The sequence below is a fragment of the Dermochelys coriacea genome, chromosome 1, assembly GCF_009764565.3.
Source record: "Dermochelys coriacea isolate rDerCor1 chromosome 1, rDerCor1.pri.v4, whole genome shotgun sequence".
In the NCBI taxonomy this organism is placed as follows: domain Eukaryota; kingdom Metazoa; phylum Chordata; order Testudines; family Dermochelyidae; genus Dermochelys; species Dermochelys coriacea.
This window is the reverse complement of record NC_050068.2, coordinates 87,031,059-87,050,455: the sequence shown is the minus strand read 5'-3', so window position 1 is coordinate 87,050,455 and position 19,397 is coordinate 87,031,059.

Sequence of the window (19,397 nt, the reverse complement as noted above, 5' to 3'; positions counted from 1 at the left end):
ATTCAATTAGGTAAATTGCATATAACTAAGCTTCAGCTTTAAATACATTATTTGTATTTAGTGGAAGTGATTGGCTTAACAATTCTGGTGAATGAAGTCCATTTGGGGTGTGTGTGTGTGTGTGTGTGTGTGTGTGTGTGTGTGCGCGTGCGCGTGGTGTACACAGTCTTTCTTCACATAACCGCATACTATATTTTCCTTCATAGATGTTAGAGTTTGATCTCAGAAGCTTAAACTCTGCAATGTGGATCTCTTCCACTTGAACTGATGGAGCAACTCATGGAAGAAATATGCTGATATCCTTTATGTAGACCCGTCCCAAAGTTGGAAAAAAATGTGCTATGTGTTCCCCCTTTCCCTATCTAAAAAGGTATTTTGAGAAGAGTTCTCTCTCTCCATGTGAGATTTTATCTGAGATGAAGGAAGTTATGACTGGGCATATGATTGCTGATGTAGCTGCCTAAATCAAAAGGCTTGTATCTTTCTCATCTATTGATCACATTTATCCATTTGCTTACCTCATATATTTGTACAGTTTAATTCCTCCTATTCTCTGAGATTTGGGATATTGTAGCCAAAATGGTAGCTACAGACACTCAGATACAGACGGGTGATGATGAGTGGAGTTTAAGAACCAATATGGAATAGAACATAACAGCAGGCACAACACATTTTCTTCAGAGTTAGCATATTCTGAATTGTTTACACTGGGATTTTTAGCAATCTCCACATTAACTCAGCATAACATTAAAGCTGCGTCTTGTTTGTCTTACTCATGCATATAGTCAGTCTCATTAGAATCAATGGGAGTGATTGCTTGAGTAACGTGAGTAGGATTTGGCCGGCTACTGAAAGGCATGGTAGAATAAAGATGTTTAAATGAACAAAACAGTTCAATTCACCTGTCTAGCATTTAATCATAAAAAGAAAATGGCCTTGACAGTAAATTTTAGATTTCGCCAGTCGTTTACTTTTCCTCAATTTCATGACGTTCCACCAAAGTAAATTCAATATGTCCACTGTCATGTGGGACTTTCCTGGGTTTATTTTTATGGGATTGAGCATAGCTCATTGAAATCAGTGAAAGGCTTTCCATTGACTGGAATGGGCTTTGGCTCAGATCCTATTCACATGAGCAACCATAGCAGGATCAGGCCTTAGGAATATAAAAATCCTATTTCAAAGCCACAGGTCCTTAAGCACAGTTTATTACTGATAGGTCATCTCTGCTATTTTCCTCTTGTTGTGTGAACCATGCAAATGGTAGGCCTCAATCCTGCAAACATTTACAGGGTGCAACTACTCACCTTCATGAATTTACTCATGTCTTTTTGCAGGATTGAGGATTGCAAGGAGATTATATATATCTATATATATATCTATATCTATCTTTGGATGGATTTCAGTCTAAAATGAATACTAAGCTAAATCACAGCCTGAAAATGCTGGGAGAAATGGGGCTAGCTTGATCAAAGCTGAGGGGATGGCAGAACAGTGTATTAAAAATGTAATTGATATGGGCAAACTAGGATGGTGAGTCCCCTTGATATCTATTTATTGTAGCTATAAATGACTAAAACTTTCATGGAGATGCAGAAATTAATAGCAATTATTGGAACTGTCACCAACAAGAATTTTAAAATAACTATTCATTCCTGAATTCTGACAGGTTTCAGAGTAGCAGCCGTGTTAGTCTGTATTCGCAAAAAGAAAAGGAGTACTTGTGGCACCTTAGAGACTAACAAATTTATTAGAGCATAAGCTTTCGTGAGCTACAGCTCACTTCATCGGATGCATTTGGTAGAAAAAACAGAGGAGAGATTTATATACACACACACAGAGAACATGAAACAATGGGTTTATCATACACACTGTAAGGAGAGTGATCACTTAAGATAAGCCATCACCAGCAGCAGGGGGGGGGAAAGGAGGAAAACCTTTCATGGTGACAAGCAAGGTAGGCTAATTCCAGCAGTTAACAAGAATATCAGAGGAACAGTGGGGGGTGGGGTGGGAGGGAGAAATACCATGGGGAAATAGTTTTACTTTGTGTAATGACTCATCCATTCCCAGTCTCTATTCAAGCCTAAGTTAATTGTATCCAGTTTGCAAATTAATTCCAATTCAGCAGTCTCTCGTTGGAGTCTGTTTTTGAAGCTTTTTTGTTGAAGGATAGCCACTCTTAGGTCTGTGATCGAGTGACCAGAGAGATTGAAGTGTTCTCCAACTGGTTTTTGAATGTTATAATTCTTGACGTCTGATTTGTGTCCATTCATTCTTTTATGTAGAGACTGTCCAGTTTGGCCAATGTACATGGCAGAGGGGCATTGCTGGCACATGATGGCATATATCACATTGGTAGATGCGCAGGTGAACGAGCCTCTGATAGTGTGATGTGATTAGGCCCTATGATAGTATCCCCTGAATAGATATGTGGACACAGTTGGCAATGGGCTTTGTTGCAAGGATAGGTTCGTGGGTTAGTGGTTCTGTTGTGTGGTGTGTGGTTGCTGGTGAGTATTTGCTTCAGACTGGGGGGCTGTCTATAAGCAAGGACTGGTCTGTCTCCCAAAGTAAAGTTCCCTTGTGACTCTAGAGTGAAATAAAATATTTTTGGCCAAAATTACGGCACATTAGTATTAAATTCACAAAAAGTTTTGGTCAACATGAAACATAATTTTTCAGTAAATAAACTATTCTATGGGGAAAAAAATCCCAGCTTTATCATTTATTCCTCTTGAAAAATCTGTCCATTTTATTTAGGAAAGGAAGCTGATTTATTTTGAGTGCTAAACTCCTCTGAAAATCTAGTCCCCAAAGTCCATTGAAGTGCAAACAGACCCAACTTCCTAATCAACATAATGGGTAGAAAATGGAAATACAAAGCATTAAGGAGTCATTTCTTCAAGCTCTTAGAAATTGCATACTTTAATGCAGTAATATATGGAGATGGTGTTTTGAGTACTTTCTCACTGTAACACGCAGAACAGAAAATGTTTCTTGGATTCCATTGTTCAATCCTTTACAGGAAGTTGTGTTGTCTGTACCCTAGGGGATAGAAAACAAAATATGGTGGTATGTCAGCAGCATAGCTAAAGACTGAGCTGAATCAGGGTCTTTGTCTGCAAATTGCTTATTGAGAACATTTCCAGATTAGATTCTTGGAGATTTATAAGTGATTTACAGAGACTCATTCTAGAAAAAAAAGAGAGTTAAGAAACCTTCTCCAATCTGCCTATGAAACATCTTAACTGAATGGAGCTTATCTAGAAAATGGAATGGGGCAAGGAAAGCCACCACTCAACAAATTGGGAGTAAAGAATGAATAAGAAACTACTAAAACAAACAGCCAAAATGCACTATAATAAAATATTCCTCCACTGAGCCCATGAGTAAAACAACAAGCCAGAGAGAGAATAGGAAATGTGGAGGACTAGAAAAAAATGTTACCAATGAAGAGCAGAGCATATATTCAGCAACTGTGGATGTAAGAAAACAAAGACTGTCATATTGCACAGAGATTCAATAGTAAACAAAATTTAGGCGAGGTTCAATAATATATTGAAGTGGACACTGTTCACATCTAAACTGTGATTGACTGTTCAGCAATATTTAAAACCCAGTGAGTAGGATTGAAATGTGTTTAGAGTCATAGATACTAAGGTCCGAAGGTTTCAGAGTAGCAGCCGTGTTAGTCTGTATTCGCAAAAAGAAAAAGGAGTACTTGTGGCACCTTAGAGACTAACAAATTTATTAGAGCATAAGCTTTCGTGAGCTACAGCTCACTTCATCAGATGCATTTGGTGGAAAAAACACCAAATGCATCCGATGAAGTGAGCTGTAGCTCACGAAAGCTTATGCTCTAATAAATTTGTTAGTCTCTAAGGTGCCACAAGTACTCCTTTTCTTTTTAAGGTCAGAAGGGACCATTATGATCATGCAGTCTGACCTCCTGCACAACGCAGGCCACAGAATTTCACCCACCCACTCCTGCGAAAAACCTCTCACCTATGTCTGAGCTATTGAAGTCCTCAAATCATGGTTTAAAGACTTCAAGGAGCAGAGAATCCACCCCGTGCCCCATGCTACAGCGGAAGGCGAAAAACCTCCAGGGCCTCTCCGATCTGCCCTGGAGGAAAATTCCTTCCCGACCCCAAATATGGCAATCAGCTAAATCCTGAGCATATGGGCAAGATTCACCTGCCAGATACTACAGAAAATTCTTTCCTGGGTAACTCAGATCCCACCCCATCTAACATCTAAATGGTACATTTGTGAATACAGAGCTTCACATAGAAGCAACCATGTCAATTTTGCCACAAACAGTGCATAGTGTGTTTGTCATACTTATCACTGGAAATCACAACCATGCAGTTAAAAACCTATTAAGAAGAGAAAATGTCTATTTTTGGCCAAATAAATGCTCCTGTTAAATATAAGAACTAGTCAGGTGGGCTTCCCATAGTAAATGGTTGAAAGGAATAATTCTGCTCTGTTGTTCTGTTTAACCTGAAATAAGCATCTAACCTGAACTGGTCTGGTATTTTTCATATCGACAAACCAGAACAGTATCACAATAAGGCAGTAAAAACATCTTAGACCAATCCATAGCTGTACTGAAGAAGATTTAGGCACATAATCAGGCTAAAAGCTTACTTCATAAGCATTTCTTGTTGCTATATGTACCTTGGGGTATGTGTTCACTGCAATTAAATGCCCATGGCTAGCTTGTATCAGCTGACTCGGGCTCATGGCTGAAAGGCTGAAAAATTGCAGTGCAGACGTTTGTGCTTGGGATGGAATCTAGGCTCTGGGACTCATTATGTGGTAAGTTAGGACTATTTCCAAAACCACTTTGTAACCCAAAATTTGACAGTCTAACATTTTCTGCAGAAAGCTTTTAAAAATTCCTGAGAGTAGTTTGATGTATAAAATTAAGTGTGATTCTTTGTTATGAATAGTTAAGATGTATGTTGAAAGCTGCAATATGTTTTGTCTGAATATTTATGAAGGTTTAAGAAGTTAGGATATAGGATTGGGAGTCAGGAGAAATAGATTCTATTTCTGGATCTGGCACTGCTTTCCAAGTCACTTAATGTCTCTGTAACTCACTTGCTGTAAAATTAGGCTAATACTATTTAGATGTTCCTTTTTTTGAAGAACTTTGTGATCTACAGATGAAAAATTCTATGCAAGTGCTAAGTATTATTTTGACTTGTAATATTAGATAGCCTAAAAATACAAATGATTGCAGAGTTATATTATTTATAGTTGTTCTACTGCTTAATTAACTGCTCTTAATTTCCAACTGCACATTTAAGGGACAATTGTACTGTTCTCTTTTGTCATTACCATAATTAAGCTGTACTTTATTACTTGGATTTCTATATTTGTGAGATGTTAGAAAGTTGACATAAAAACCATGTATAATGAGTTACTTTTCTAGAGCAATGTGTAGGAATTATGACCACCCATCACTTTTTGTTCATTACAGAGCCAGATTCTGACACCCTTACTCATGCTCAATAGTACCCTACTCCACAATTAATCCCACCTAACTCCTACATACTGATTTGAAAATGCATTGTACATCATCAAGGGTAGCACCATCTAAGTGTTACTTTCAGCTATTAGCAAAGTGTTTCTTTATAACCATTCTTCCATAGCACTTTCTGGAAATTAAAATTTAAAAATAAAAAAAGGGCTCTTCTCTTTTCAAACAGCTAAAATGATGTGTTTTGTAATCTGTTGTCTTTCTGTAGCTAAACTAAAACTAACCAAGCAATATGGTAAATGAGAATCTTTCCCATGTTTTGTGTCTGTAGAATTTTCTTCAAAGTAAGAATAAAGTGATCCATTTGGAACTGGATAATAAGAAAAACTTATAATGCTTCATTGCACTTAACTCCAGAAAAGTGCTGAGATTTTTTTGTTGTGAACATCAGATTACAGTGCCATTACAATTTGCTTAGACAGCTAGAACATCACAGGTACATTTCTCAGCTCCCAATTGTTTTACCTAATGGGGAATTACATGTATCTGAATACTTTATTGACTCGATCAAACTGATGCAGTGACTTTTACTTGCTTTCTTCAAATAACTCTGCCAAATAACTAAGGAATGAGTCACATAATCACTTTTTTTCTATTTTAAATGTGAAAATACCATTCTGTTCAAAGATTTTTTTTGTCATTTATGAAGTGACATCAACCAACCCTTTCAGTCTACTTTTAACTATTAGACATTTGGGGTTTGATCTGGCCCATTCACTTAAAGGGAAAGAGGAAAAAGCCTGTGATCTTAGTGTGAAAACTTGTGCTACGTCTCCCTTTTGTAGATGTATTTTCCTTGTAGAGTGTATACTATTCAGTAAGAACAGGGAATTAGTGGTGGCTAGGTGTTGGTAATAGTGGAAGGGATAATGCACATTGTCCTCACACCATTCCCATGGAGGTCCACTGGGAGAGGTAATACAGCTCAGGAAACAAAAACTAAAATCCTTTCTGTCTAATTTAATGTTAAAAATTACAGCCTGCCACTTTCTATACATTTGCAATAATTTCACAGAGATCCATCTGATTCTAATACTAGAGGCATTCTGAAGTAATTCATGTTGGATATCACTTTAACATAAGTGGTTGAGTTCCATCCATTGTTTACAATGGCTACTGCCAGCTGGGATGAATCTGAATACAGTGACAAACACTGGGTAACAATGTAGTACATTAATATTAGTGCACATTTATTAGATGCTGTGTATATCTACTGTGTAATTGCATGCCATATACATTCATAGTGTAGTGAATAGTTATATAGGCCTGGTAACTTTTTTAAAAAATGGAAAATTGGGTTTTCACTAAAATTTTGCAAAAAGGCACTGCTTTCCATGAAAACCTGGATTTTTTCATTAAAAACAGAGTGCACAAAAATCTGTGATTTCAGCCAACAATCTAAATATTTAATTTATTTATGTGTATTACAATTATGTTTAGGTTCCCTGTCATAGACCAGAACCCCCTTGTGTGAGGTGCTGTACAGACACAGAACAATGAGATGGTCCCTGACTCAAAGAGCTTATAATCTAAGCACCACAAACCTTTTAAGATCTCACTATATTACCAGATTGTGAAATGCTGCCATGGTGCCTCATGGGAATTATAATTTGTGTATCTTATGCTCCCATTCTGGTCTATGAACCAGGTTCCCCAGACAGACTTCATCTCCTATGGTTAGGCTTGGCAAAATTCAATTTTTATTTTTTATAATTTTGATGGATAATATCAATGTTTATTTTAAGCATTTTTAGCAATTTAGATTTTCACAGTGCAGAAAATTATCGGGGGGTGGTCAATCAATGGGGATGTCAGAAAATATTTAATGACAGTAGATACAGATTCAAAAAGTTAGAGGTTTATAACTATTGAAACAAATTCTTATGTCAAAATATGCAAAGTAAATATCCTTAAATTAAATCCTAATAAGTTCTCAGACAGCATTTTTCTTAGTTTGCTTGTCAGTATATTTGAATTATTATCCATGGAAATATTTTTCATTGATTTGTGTGTACATAGAAATTAATCTCTACCAATACTTACTGATAAAAATCTTATCCTTCCAAATCTACCTATGATGCAATGAGGTCATATGGCTCCCATGAGGCACTACTTCTCTTCCCGAAGAGTTTTCTTAATTATGTGGAAATTTTTGATAAAAATGAAATTGTTTTTGTCAATTTTTTTCCTGAAAAAAAGTAGTTTTCTGACAAGTTCATAAATGTACCAAGAACTTGCTAAACTTGCAAGTGTAAACCATGATGGATTTACAGCATTAAAGTACACATTTCATCTGTTCAGGAGCCAGCTACAAAAGGGGGAGGGACCATCCTCCTTACACAAGCCAGCCACAAAACAGACTTTATGCCCTATTGACTGTAGCGATTACTCCTGACCAGCACTAGCCACCCAGAAAGAGGCAGGGCCATTGTCAAGGTTCCTTCCCCACTCTGAACTCTAGGATACAGATGTGGGGACCTGCATGAAAACCTCCTAAGCTTACTTTTACCAGTTTAGGTTAAAACTTCCCCAAGGTACAAACTATTTTACCTTTTGCCTTTGGACTTCCACCACTAAATGTCTGGGTTTATTTTTGAGAAAGCATTGTTTGGAAACATTTTTCCCCCAAAAATCCTCACCAAAACCTTGCATCCCCCTGCCTGGGGAAGGCTTGATAAAAATCCTCACCAATTTACATAGGTGACCACAGAACCAAACCCTTGGATCTTAAGAACAATGAAAAAAGCATTCAATTTCTTACAAGAAGAATTTTAATATAAGAAAAGGTAAAAAGAATCACCTCTGTAAAATCAGGATGGTAAATACCTTACAGGGTAATTAGATTCAAAACACAGAATCTAGGCAAAACCTTAAGTTACAAAAAGACAAAGACAGAAATATCCATTCTATTCAGCACAGTTTATTTCCTCAGCCATTTAAAGAAATCATAATCTAATGCATATCTAGCTAGATTACTTACTAAATTCTAAGACTCCATTCCTGTTCTGACCCCAGCAAAAGCATTACCCAGACAGACAGACCCTTTGTTTCTCCCCCCCTCCAGCTTTGAAAGTATCTTGTCTCCTCATTGGTCATTGTGGTCAGGTGCCAGCGAGGTTATCCTAGCTTCTTAACCTTTTACAGGTGAAAGGGTTTTTCCTCTAGCCAGGAGGGATTTTAAAGGTGTTTACCGTTCCCTTTATATTTATGACAGCCATACTGCACACCATCCAGCAGAACTGGTATTCCACCAAGGGGAAACCTACAGAACATCCTTGCATCCTCACCATATCCACTAGTTGCATTACTATAGGTAATGCCTCATTTGAACTTTGTGCGTACCATCTGTTTAAACATAATACAGAAGGGACACATTTCCATATTTGGAAATGGGGATGAATGTAGGAAAATCCCATAAGGATTCCAATCACAAATACAAGCAAAAGACAAATTTGGGGCTCAAGGAGGAAGCATTTTTGGGTCTGATCATTGTCATGAAAATTTAAACAAGAATTTTAAAATATTTACAATTACCAAGAATGATCATATACTGAACAAAGCTATACTTAATCCAAATTGGATCCCATTCCCACACATATTGCAATACGCCATGCCTGAACTAACAACAAAAATGAAACCCCCTATTTACTGAAATTTAAAAACCTGCAATCTCCTTCATCTCCTGGTTTAATAGAAATCAGATTTCCTGATGTTATTGCATTGTAAATTGGAAATTCAAGAACATAAAGGACTGTACATTTATTTTCAAGTGCTACCATCAGTGTAGTCAATAATAATTGTAGAAAATTGCTCAGTCTTCGTTCAGCTACTGCTTGGCATGTAATTTCATCTGAAAATATAGGCCTTAATGACCCTGTGTAGTAAACTTGTACTTAATCCTTATATGCTAAAAGTATTTAAATTTAGGATACTTAGCAACGCATAGATGTGGTAAGAGTTTACCTGGGAGCTGCTAAGTGCCAGGTTGATAAAAAATGAATGAGCTGCCTTGGTTCATCTAATCCTCTCTTGTCTTGTCCATATTGTGGAAAAGCATTATGTAAGACAACTTGCTGACAAACAATGCTAAACACGATTTTTCCCTAGTGTGGAAAGGTGAGCCATGTTTTGGCTTTGGCTTCCCAGTGGTTAAGCGTTAATGTTCACACATTGGGACTCCCATTGTCAATATATTCAGATGTGTTAACTCCAGACAGTTGTTACAGTATCTGGACTCACTCAAGACAGCCTATGTGACACTTGGATATGCCTCATTCTCTTTTACATTGAGAATAAAATGGTCTGTAGTGAGCAGGTAAACTGAGATACACATGCGGATCATAAAAATATTACCAAAATTCCCACAGTCATCACAACATGACTTAAATTTAAGTGTCCTCATCCACCAAAGGGGAAAACTATGTTTAACATCATGGTAGTTAACACATTGTCTAACATGATATTTTTTCCAATATTGGCAAAGCTTCTGTGATATCCTCTAGCCTTCCAGTCTGTTATGTGACTCTCTTAACTGCTCCTATCTTTCATACACCTTTCTACTGATGTTCCGAGGCCTCATTGACAAAACAAGCAACAAAACATTCAGATCCTGCCTCTGGAGAAACTTATTTAGGCCAGGTCTACACTAGCACTTATGTTAGCAAAACTTTTGTCATGTAAGGTGTGAAAAATCCCATACTACTTAGCGATATAAGTTTTGCTGGCATAAGCTCCCATGTCCACAGTATTATGTCTGTGGGAGATGTGCTCTGTCTGATATAGCTACCACCACTTGTTGAAATGGTTTTATTATGTCCATGGGAGAGCTCTCTCCTGTCGGCATAATGCAGTTCCATGAGCGTTCTTACAGTGGCACAGATGTATCAGTACAGCTGTGCCACTATAAGCTTGTAAGTGTAGACATGGACTTAGTGCTCACCTCATTCACAGAATTCCACTGATATTTGATTGTTAGGTTGTTAAACCTATGGACAGTAGGTGGAGATAAAAATATAATAGGCCCAAAGCAAATGAGGAAAATCAATAGGTGCCAGAATGGCACCTATTGAAAAAAATATCAAAAAGATACAGCATAACAAAAGTAGGGGTTAAAAGATCCAGAACAGAGGACAGTGTGCCAATACAGATAAGACAAAAGAGTTTGGAGTGGGATGGTGGACCCTGAATAGCTAAAAGGTGCTTAATGGGCAGCAATGAAAAATGTAAGCATCTGAAGAGGGGTGAACAGTGGCCTAGAGCAGTCAGAAAATCAGAATCTTGGAGGATTTGGGGGATGAAACAGATTATAGACCAGCGACAAGTGGGAAAAAACCCTCAAAAAAAAACAGACAGCTGCCCTAGCTGAAAGGAAAAGGAAAGGAAAAGAGTTGTTGCACGCTTGCAAAATCAGGAAAAATAGCAGAATTGGTTAGGATTGTCTTGCATATTTTAATATTATGTTTATTTATTAAATTTTAAACTAACACAATTAAAAGATAGAATCTAATATTACAGGTAAGATCTGAGGCTCGACTCCACAGCTGATTAAAATGCCAGTTTTACTCCTCTTCTCTAGTGCAGGGGTTTGCTGAGCCAAGAGGGCACATGGCTGGAATAAACTACTCTGGCAAGGAGAGCCAGAGTATAATAATCCCTTAGGGACTGTTAAAATGCAGTTTAATGTAAAGGAGCACTGAGGATGCTCATATTATACCAAGGATCAAGCAAGTCTCCAGCTGCTCAAGAATCGGGCAGTATAAAGATGGCATCACAACTGAATTGTGGAGCAAAGGTGACCATACAAGTAAAACTAGAATCTAGCTCTAGTAATATCTGTATTACTATTTAACATTTATATTGATACAGTGTAGAGGCCAGTCAGATTGGGGCCTCGTGCTGGCTGCTGAACAAATAAATTGAAAATGCTAGTCCCTACCCCAAGACCTTACAATGTAAAAGAACAAACAGACAAAAAAAGAATGAGACAAACAAAATGGGTCAGAGTAGGGGCAAGGAAAAAAGGATAAACATTAGAATGGGAGGTTTCAGAGTAGCAGCCATGCTAGTCTGTATCCTCAAAAAGAAAAGGAGTACTTGTGGCACCTTAGAGACTAACTAATTTTGGGAGTATCATTAATAACCCCATAGTGAAGGCTATGTTAACACTTGCACTGGAAGCCAGTCTAAAAATCCCTCTATTGTACACTTCAATGATTGAATATAGACTCCAAATGTGGCACAATAATTCTTCACTTCTTATGAGGACAGTTGAATTTTCTGTGTTCTTTCTAATTAATTTTTTATTACCTTTTACAAGGGGAACATTTAGAATGTTCTCTCTGAAATTGTGTAATTTCCCTCACATTTCTGTGCATCACTTTAGCTAAACAACCACAGGTTACACTTATACCCATAGTGACAATACCTTAGACATAGGCTAATTTTGACCTCTTAAAATTAAAGAGACAATCATTTGCCTTATGGTGCTTTAAAAGGGCCAGTTTCACAAAGCTGAATACAGTTACGAAGCAGCTGGAAGAAAGAATTTAAACAGACAAATGAGGTGGATAATTGCATAAAGTTTAAGAATGTTTAACATATCCCACAATCAAGAGAGAAGGCTACACTGATTTTAAAAAAAACCCTGCCTGACTTAGATGGGAAATGAAAGCACCTGTGGAAAAAAAACAAACAAACAAACAATCCCTACACTATGTAACAAATAGAAAACAAGTGAAGTTGGTAGCTTCTGCTTTATATTTATTGCTAGATATTATAGAAAATTGGTAAAAGTAGCAAAAGAAGAAATACATGGGCAGCATTACTATGGACAATAAGGATTTTTTTTAAAGTATATTAGGAACAAAAGCGATCCTAACAATAGTGCTGGATCATTATTACATGGAAATGTAATTACATGTAATTACATGGAAAGGTTAATAATGCAGAAGACGCAGAAACATTCAATAAATATCTCTGTTCTGTATTGGGAAAGAGCCAGTTGATATAATCATGTCATGTGATGAAATACTTTCCATTCCAACAGAACTGAATATGCTAAAGAGCATCCACAGAAGTTATATGTAGTAATTGTAATTATATCAGTCCCAGCATACTAGAGAGACAAGGGATGTGATGTTATAGCTTTTATTAGACCAACGTCTCTTGGTGAGAGAGACAAGCTTTTGAGCTACACAGAAATCTTCTCTATGCCTGGGAAGCTACTAAGAGTCACAGCTAAATACAAGATCAAACAGATAGTTTAGCATAAGTAGTTAGCATATATTCAAAATGAAGTGGCTTGCTAATACCCCTATAGTCATAGGGCAAATTTTGCTGGACACTAAAACTCAGTCTTAAGAAAGATGCTGAATTTACAGCTCATTAGAATAAGCTAAAACTGGAGTACTTGTGGCACTTTAGAGACTAAACATTATTTGAGCATAAGCTTTCATGGGCTACAGCCCACTTCATTGGATGCATAAAATGGAACATATAGTAAGAAATATTATACACACACACACACACACACACACACACACACACACAGAGAGAGAGAGAGAGAGCATGAAAAGGTGGAGTAAGAGGCTAATTAAGATGAGCTATTATCAACAGGAGAAAAAAAAACTTTAGTGATAATCAAGACGACCCATTTAGACAGTTGACAACTGTCTAACAAGTTAACTTGGGGAAATAGATTCAATATGTAATGACCCAGCCATCCCAGTCTCTATTCAAACCCAAGTTAATGGTATCTAGTTTGCATATTAATTCAAGCTCAGCAGTTTTTCCTTGGTATCTGTTTTTGAAGCTTTTCAATAAGCTGTAACACAACCCGTTTTTGTCCTATGATTAAAGGGGTGTTTACAGACCACTTAATCTTGAATGGTCCTGTAGAATATGTGCTAACTACTTGTGCCAAACTATTTGTTGGGTTTTGTATTTAGCTGTGACACTCAGTACCTATCCCTGAAGGTATAGCTTCAAAAGACCTGAAGAAGAGATCCTTGTTGCTTGAAATTTGTCTCTTACCAGCAGGAGTTGGTCCAATAAAAGATTACCTCACCCACCTAGTCTCTCTACTAAAGTTAGATATTTTTAAATTAGCAGGTCCAGATAACTTACATTCAAGATTTTTAAAAGAGCTGAACAAGAAACTCTGAATCATTAATGTTTATTTTTAATTAGTCCATGGGCAGCAGGTGAACCATGGGCTTGGGGAGGCTAGCCCGCAGCTGGCATGCCTCTTCTGGTTGGGGCCCAGAAACTCCTTGCCAGCCCCAGGCCGCCTGAGTGCCTGCCTCCTGCAGCCCCGGGTGGGTGGGCAGGCACAGTGGCCTCCAGTCTGAAACCTCAAGCGGTAGGCAGGTAGGCAGCGTGACCCTCCCAAGGCCCAGACCGCCAGGCAGGCAGGCAGCTGAGTGCAGCCCCCAAACCCAGTGTGGAGGGTGGGCCAGCGGCCAGCATGGCTCCCTGCCCCAGAACGTCAGGAGGGTGAGCAATGTGAACTCCAGTGCCCTTAGCCCCAGGCGGGCAGGCAGCATGAGCACCTGCTTCAGCTGCCCAGAGTCCCTGGCTGCAGGGCAGCCTCTACTAGCCCCAGCCTGGGTCAAGGCTGCCATAGAGCCCTCCCAAAAGTGTGGGGGGTGGGGGTAGGCAGGGGCCAATGCCCCTCCACCTGAGGTGGAGGTGAAAGTAGCCCCCTGTCCCAGGCCCCCCATCCCAGGGTAGGCATGGTGGAGGGACCTAGGCCCCCCACATCTGCCTGTGAAGCTCTCCCCAACCCGACTCCTGATGGCTGGGGTGGGGCATCAGAGTTGCAGCCCAGCCATGATAAGAACTGGGCAGGTAGCTGTGGGGAGCCACCGTGGACCCTCCACCAGCCCGCAGTGTGGGGGGCCCAAGCAGCCCTTGGCCTGTATCCCAGTCCATGCGGGGCAGGTGGAGTTCCTCACAGCTTCCTGTGCGGCTCTTACTGTGGCCAGGCTGCAGCTCCAAGGCCCAACCCCCTCTCCCCTGGGTGGATCCTGGTCGGGGAGAGCCACAAGAGCAGCTGTGGGGAGCTAGCATGGAGTCGTGGACCATCTACCTGCCCCGGGCAGGTGGGGAGCCCAGGTGGTTTGGACATGGGCCAGGGGCTGCTCTCACCCCCCCCACACACACCCTGGTAGGTGGAAGGTCCACCATGGCTCCCCATAGCTGCCTGGGCACCCTGGCTGGGCTCCATGCTGCCTGGCTGGGGGGTGGGGCCTTAGGGCTGGGGGAAAGAGGGTATGTTCAGTTTCAAAAAGTGGGACAGCCCTGTCCCTCTGGCCCCTGTGGTTCTGGTGCCACTGGCTTGGGGTCCCAGCCACAGGGGAAGGAAGAGTCCAGCAGAGCATGTGGGAATCAGGAGGGGGTCTAGAGGTGGAGTGTGGGCAAAACCACACAGGCAGTTTGAAGAAGCACAGCCTTCCCCTGCTTTTGATATTAGGGAACATGGGGAAGTTCTAGAAGAAAACTAATATTTAAAAAGTTTACCTATGTCATCTGGTTAATTTTAGACCTGTCAGCATGATGTGGATCCTGGGCAAATAATGGACTGGCTGATATGGCATATGATTAATAAAGAGTTAAATGAGGATAAGATAATTAATGCCAATCATGGGTTTATGAAAAATAGATCTTGTCAAATTAGTGTGATATCTTTTTATGAGATTACATCCTCACTTATAAGTCACAGGTAATGAAATATCTATAGACTTCTCCAAGACATTTGTCTTGGTACTGGACAACATTTTGATTAAGAAACTAGAATGATACAAATCAACATTGCATTAGTTAAGCAGATTAAAAAACTGGCAACTGATAAGTCTCAAAATATAATTGTAAATGGTGAATCATTATTGTGAGTGTGTGTTAATATTATGATCTGAAATCACTCAAATTTACAGATGACACAAAGATTGGGGGAGTGTCAAATAAATAAGAACAGGTTAATGACATAGAATGATCTGAACCACTTGGTAAGCAGAGTGGAAGCAAGCAATGTTTTTAATACTGCTAAATGTAAATGGCTAAATGTAAATGTATAAATCTTGGAACAAAATTGTAGGCCATACTTATACAATGGGGGACTATAGTGGATAATCAATTGAACAAAAGTGCCTAGTATTTTGCTGTGGCCAAAAGGGCTAATATGATGCTTGAATGTATAAATGGGATTACTGAGTAGGAGTAGGGAAGTTATATTATCTCTATATTTGGCAATGGTATGACTGCTACTGTAATACCAGATCCTGTTCTGGTATCCACAATTCAAGAAGGATGTTGATAAATTGGAGAAGGTTCAGAGAAGTCTCACAAGAATGATCAAAGAATTGGGAAAGCTGCCTTATAGTTAGAGACTCAAGGAGCTCAAAGTATTTAGCTCAAAGAATAGGTTAATAACTTGATCAGTCTATAAGTATCTGCATGGGGACCAGACATTTGATGACATAATTCTCTTCAACTTCCAATTATTGAATCTTGTTCTATCTTTGTTTGCTAGACTGAAACCAAACAAATTCAGACTCGAAATAACCCCCCCCCGCCACACACACACACACACACACACACTTTTTAAAAAAAAAAATAAAAACAGTCAGGGTAATTAACCATTAGAACAATTTAATAAAGGTGGTGGTGGATTCTCCATCAGACAAAAATTTTAAATAGAGATTAGATTTCCCCCAGTCCCTAAAATAGAGGATCTAGTTTAAAAACAGTTATTGGACCTGAAACAGGAATTAATTATGGGAAGTCCTATAGCTGGTATTATGCAGACAAGATTATCACAATGTTCCCTTCTGGCATTCAAATCTATGAATTCTATATAGAATAAAGGTTTTGAACTATGTAAGGAAGTGACCTACAAGGCAGGCTGGACAACGCTGGCAATAGGGGTCAGCTCTGGGAGAGAGAATGAAAAATTCTACTCCTTTGGAATCACCTCTACCTACTTTCTCTCCATATTTTTTTCCCTGTAACCAATACTTATCTGCCCTCCCTTACTGTAATAGGTGAGTACTTCCCTATCTCACAGGAGTGCTGTGAGGATAAACATAGTAAAGATTATGAATTACTTAGATATCATCATCCCCACTTTACAGAAGTGGATCTGAGACACAAATAGAGAACAAGGACAGGCTTTCAAAGGGTTTTAGGCACTTCAGGATAGAAATAGAGTCAGATTTTCAAAAGTGCCTAGGTAAATGTGATTCCAATGGCAGTTAGGTGCCTAATCTGGTTTAGGCACTTTTGAAAATCCCAGTTAGCACCCATCTCCCATCTTTAGGCCCCTAATGCTTTTGAAAGTCTGGCCCTAAGTAATTTAACCAAGACTACACGAGAAATCTTTAGCAGGGCAGAGAATTGAAGCAGGTTTTCTGAATTCATCTAGCTCCTTAATCACTGGAGCATCCTATCTGTGAATGACCAGAAATGATGCTGTTACTGTACAAGGCATAAAGATGCAAGATGTTTCCCATAGGATATGAATGGGGCAAAGAGTTGTGCACAGGAAAATCAATTGCACTATTGTTGATAATATTTCTAAAGAGAGAAAGTGGCTTAGACATTCTAGTAGAATAGTTTAACCGTGTGTAAGAATATGAAGACCATCACATCTCTAGAGCAAACAAACAGATATGGTGGTACTGGATTCAGGGGTAAAATGATGATGTGGTATTAGACTTCATGATTGAAAAAAAATGAAAGGAGGCAGGAATCCAAATCTCAAAGGGAAATAAGCTCAAAAACCTCTCTGGAAGTCAGGATTACACATGGAAACAGCAGGGGCTAAAGAAGAACAGCATTTTTTATCATGGTAGTGCCACAAAGAGAGGAATCTGTGCATACTTATTTGCACCACTGACATGCAGTTTGAAAAGACGACAAGTATCACCAGTGAGAGATTATTCCTCTCCTATTTGTGTAGAAACAGGTGTCAGTAAAGGAAAGGTGGGAACACACATGTGAAAGGTGCTTCTTTTGAAAAATATTTAGAACAAAGCATCACAGGGAATGCTATGAAAAGTCCACTGATCACATTTGTAAAAAAGTTCAGAGTATCATTTTTTTTTAAAATGCCTCAGAAAAAAAGATGGCCAAGATTCTCTTTCATGCATACTGATACTTACCAGCTACCTACAAAAGACATTGCTTAGCTTGAAAAAAAATCTTGCAGTGAATGCACTGCAATGACAAGACTAAAGTCCATCTTGACCATTTGTCTCTGTCTCACGTTTGTTATTTCTGATGAGAAAAAAAAATATGTCATGTGCCTTACAGGGTAGTTTGTCCAAGTGCCATGTTTTGTGCCCTCCTTGATTTTGACAGTCTGTGGTTTTCTAGACAAACAAAAGGAACTTGAGGGAAAATGTAGCTATTACTCGCAGTCTGCTGTCAATTTAAGCATTCACAACCTGTCGCATCTTGTGAGAGCTGTAGATGCAAATTAGTCTGCCTCTGTACCAGCTCAAAGGGTTGTACCAGGTGGGATTCCTCTCTTTATATGCCTTAATTGTTTGGAAAAAAGTCACAAATCTATTAATAAAAGTACATTACTAGCATAAAGGAGCTCCTCTGTACCACTGAAAAATATACAATATACATATTATCTGGAAATCTTCATTCATATTCAATCCACTCCCTTCCGAACCAAACAATAAAGCATATATTAATTATAGCACTTTCCTATGAGCTTATATTTGTCAAAGTCAATATTATATGTAATTTACTCGTTCCATTACTTTTCCTCAGCTCCTGCCTTTGTAATATCCACTTCAGCACTTGTGTGAAGATGAAACAGGTGACTTAATAGGTTTTTCAAATCTGTGACTCTATGACCCTTACAATTTGCAGTGACCAAAACCTTTAGCCATATAACATTTACATTAATGCATATGAAGGAACTTTAAGTGTGCATGAGGGAGCCACATGGACCAGTTAGTTCACAAGAATGTATACCCCTCTAGTGTAAACCAATGCTCTGTGGAGACAAGCCGTAAGTCTCAGTTTTAGGCTCCATTGTGATTCACCAAAGTCCTGCCAAAAACTGTACATATCCACATTCACTCTGTACCTAAATGTCCAGGGTAAAAGTTCCTTAGGCATCTAAGGGTATGTCTTCACTAGCAAAATTACAATGGCTGTGTAGTCATGGCACCAGCGCTGGGAGAGAGCTCTCTCAGCACTGTAAAAAACCCAAACCCATGAGGGGAGTAGCTCTCAGCACTGGTGCACTGTCAACACTGCCGCTTTATAGCTCTGAAACTTGCAGTGCTCGGGGGGTGTTTTTTCACACCCCTAAGCGAGAAAGTTGCAGCGCTGTAAAGTGGAAGTGTAAATAAGATTTAAGTTTCTGCCTGAGTGTGCACACTGCTGCCTAGGCAGCTGAATGCCTATATCCTGCCTCAGCCCCAGAGTGTTTCACGAACAAAGGAAGATAGGCATTTGTAGCTTAACTGACGTGTGGGGCCCAATCCAGTAGTTGTGTATAGAGGCTGCCTACTGGATCAAATCCCATTCAAAATCTGGCTAGAAGATGTAAGGGTGGTGGCCATCTTATAATTTTTAGCCCAGTAATTAGAGCACTTACCAGGGATGTGGGAGACCAAGTTCAATCTCTGCCTGATGGGGAGAAAGGATTTGATCAGGGGTATCCTGTTTCTCAAGAGAGTGCTCTAACCACTTAGCTAGAAGTCATAAGGTGGCAGCATTATCACCTCTTTCTCCTTCAGCCATATTTTGTGGCATTAGGCACCTGTTTAATTAATTCCCACAAGAAACACCTTAAGCACCTAAGCTTGTTGACTCCAGGAGA